The sequence below is a fragment of the Pteropus alecto genome, unplaced genomic scaffold (assembly GCF_000325575.1).
Source record: "Pteropus alecto unplaced genomic scaffold, ASM32557v1 scaffold50, whole genome shotgun sequence".
In the NCBI taxonomy this organism is placed as follows: Eukaryota; Metazoa; Chordata; class Mammalia; order Chiroptera; family Pteropodidae; genus Pteropus; species Pteropus alecto.
The window spans coordinates 8,331,631-8,334,850 of NW_006431918.1; the positions used below are offsets into that span (position 1 = coordinate 8,331,631).

General features: G+C 32.9%; 1 pseudogene; it reads left to right on the forward strand.

The window, feature by feature from the left end:
• Positions 1 to 1,907: 1,907 nt before the first annotated feature.
• Positions 1,908 to 2,026, forward strand: LOC112475182 (annotated as a pseudogene).
• The last annotated feature ends 1,194 nt before the right edge of the window (positions 2,027 to 3,220 follow it).

Below are 3,220 nucleotides of genomic sequence, written 5' to 3' on the forward strand. Positions count from 1 at the left end.
GGTATGGTGCAGGCTTGTAACACAGGGTTCAACCATTAAATCTTTAGGACACTCACATAAACTCATTTTCTCAAAGATTCTTAATGAAATATTTGGCCCTTGTTAAACAGTGAATACGATGATATAATACGCCAGTATTTTAACATTATTCTCTAACATTATATCCTTCAGTTAAACAAAGATTACTGCTTTTCAACAGAGGTAGGGGAAGAAGAGAAAGTATTTTCATAGGTGTTACTTAGCTTAAAGTATATATATATATTTTGCTCTTGCTCTTTGCATTAATTTTTTTGAAGAGTTTTATCCCTGACCTTCATATAAGAATTAAGATGCAATCACTTTTCATAAGATATTTATTTAGTGAATATAGTATATATCAAGATCCAGTTGGCAAAAGTTTAAAGATTTATTGAGGTGGAAAAAATTAGTCTTAGCTTTATGATTATAAAGCAAATGAAATTTGTGGGCTCTATGTAGGCAGCTATTAATTAATTTGGGTTACTTTATGATTTAAGATTTTCCCCTTTCAAGAGGTTGCAGAATTTGCAGAATAAAATATTGCAACTGGCATTTCCTTTGTCGAGACACCCTTTTTTCTGACCAAGAAACAATATCTGATTTGCTAATCAGTTGTCTTTCCAGAGGACAACTAATTCTCCTTGGTGCAAAGTCTACCCACTCTGCTAGGTCCTGATGTAAAGGGGTTTCATTAGGAGAGGCTGGCCCTGACTCTCCACCATGTAGAAGCCTATCTTGACCTTAGCTCCTTGTTGGCTGTGAAGTCTATATACCCTTAACTAACCCCTCTTAATCAAACACTTGTCTGAAAAAAAAAAAAAAAAAAACTTTTGTTCAGAGTACTTTAAAAATGCTTCATTTCCATGCTACAAAGTATCTAAAATTTTCAATCCAAAAATCTCTTCTTTTTTTGCCTGATTAGAAATTATCTTTCTGCACTTGATAGATAATAATTTTAAATTTCACATTTAGCAGATGTGAAAATTTTGTAGGCGATATCCAAGAGGGATCTTCTAAAATCCACGGGAGGCAGAAAAACTCAACCAGGCATGAGGTCAGGGTATTTGTTTTTTGTTCTCTACACTTCTCTTTTGATCACACAGATTAGCAATAGTTTTAGAGCTGTTTTTAGTCAAGTGGTAACTTCCTCTCCCTCTGCTAACCTCTCCACCTCTACCCTGACTGAGAAATACAATGCAAATATTTATTTAGCATAATTTGTTTAAAATACATTTCATTATGTACTGCCTTGTGGAGCTTTACATAAGAAACTTGCCTTGAACATCTCCTGGTTTTGCTTCATGCTACTTTAATTTTCAAATGCATTGGCCAGTCTTCAATTTTGGCCCCAAATTTCTGCTTTTAAAGGCAGTTTTCCAGCTATTCCATTATTTGTTACATAAAGGATGCTGACTAACCTTTTAGACTGCACTGTGCCGAAAGACTTTCTGCTGTCTCATGTTTTTGTTCCTGCTCAGGACATGCCAAGCATTTCTCCCAGAAGCCAAAGTGATAAAACAACTATTTTCAGTGAAAGGGACAGTTGACTATGAACTTGAATTTTTGAAACTGAGCATTATTTTTTATTTCATAATCTTTAATGATTATAAGTTCTAGTGTTTTCTGTCAAGATTAAACAGGAAAGGGTATAAAGCAAAACTGTTCAGAGACTCTCTACCATACCACACAACCTGTACACAGATTGGAAAAAAGATTCAGACAAACTGTTCTTTCATTTGTTGTTTCACCTTGGGAGCTTTGCTGTCTTTATCAAAGATGACTTTTATAGCAGTTTACAAATATAGTGACTTTTTGCAAATATACATAAGAGGGAATTCTTCCAACTACCTTTTTAGGTTCAGAAAATTCAAATTTAAATCACTGGTTAAGTCTATGGCCATGCCACCCTGAACAAGCCCAATCTCGTCTGATCTTGGAAGCAAAGCAGGGTCGGGCCTGATTAGTATTTGGATGGGAGACCACCTAGGAAGACCAGGTGCTGTAGACGTCAAAAATTAAAGAATTGTAAGCTGACAAGGTCCTTGCAATCTGTGAGATCAACTAAGGGTTGTCTTGCCTAAAAAAAAATTTAAAATATCAATCAATCAATCAATCAATCACTGGTTGTTTCAATAATTCAAGCTTATTTTTTAATAAAAAAAAATCAGATGAATTGAAGAAAACTTTAAATATGCCTGTTTTAAGTGTATCTAGCACACAAGCACTTTTTCATGAGAAAACTGTGAATAGTTTTCTGTATTGGTATATTTCGCTTTTTACAAAGCGTATAGGACAGATACTTCTATTTTTTAGGTAAATTCCATATATTCAAAATTATACTCAGTTATTTTGTGATTTGCTATTTCAGAGGCAATAACTGCTAAAATGAAAATAACAAAAACTCTAAAATCATATAGCAACTATTTTCCTTAAAATTTTGATTTTTTTTCTCTTAAATCTCCCTAAGAAGAAAATCTAGGCAGGTAGCACTATTCCTACTTTCCAGGAAGAGAGGCACAGCTGAGTGACTTCCAACAATTATTTCAGTAGTATCAAAAGTGAAGGACCATAGGGACATGCTATAATACTCTTGTTTCTGTAGAATCGAATTTCTCAAACCCAATATAAAATATACTCTTTGAATCTAGGCTTTTTGCTTCATTTAAAATTTTAAAAAGAATTATTTTAAAATTGATCATGCTTTTAGTAGTTTCCTGAGCTCAACAGCACATTCCATGCTTATATAAATACTGAATGTGACCAATTACATTCACATCACTCTATATGTTAGACTAAAATGATGATGGTAATGAGTATTTAAAAGATAATAAAGCTTTTATAATGATTAATGAGTAAGTATGACCTAGTTAAAGAAACAGATTATAGTTGAGGAAATAGAAAGAAAAGATCAAGCAGCAGAGAGAGAAATTGACTCCGGGGTATGCTAACTCTAGAAAATGTTCATTCCGAGCTTTCAAAATTCATTAATCACAAAGCGGTCTGTTTCTTTAGGAATTTATAGTTAAAAATTAATGATTTTTATACTCACAGTAGGTTTATAATGCAAATTAACTGGTTATTTTAGGACAAATGTTCTGTATCCTATACACATATTTGAAATATTCAAATGTTAAACAATATATTTACCTTTTTAATGGGAATAATGAGCACTGTTTTATTTTTGGTTATGTGTCCTGGACTC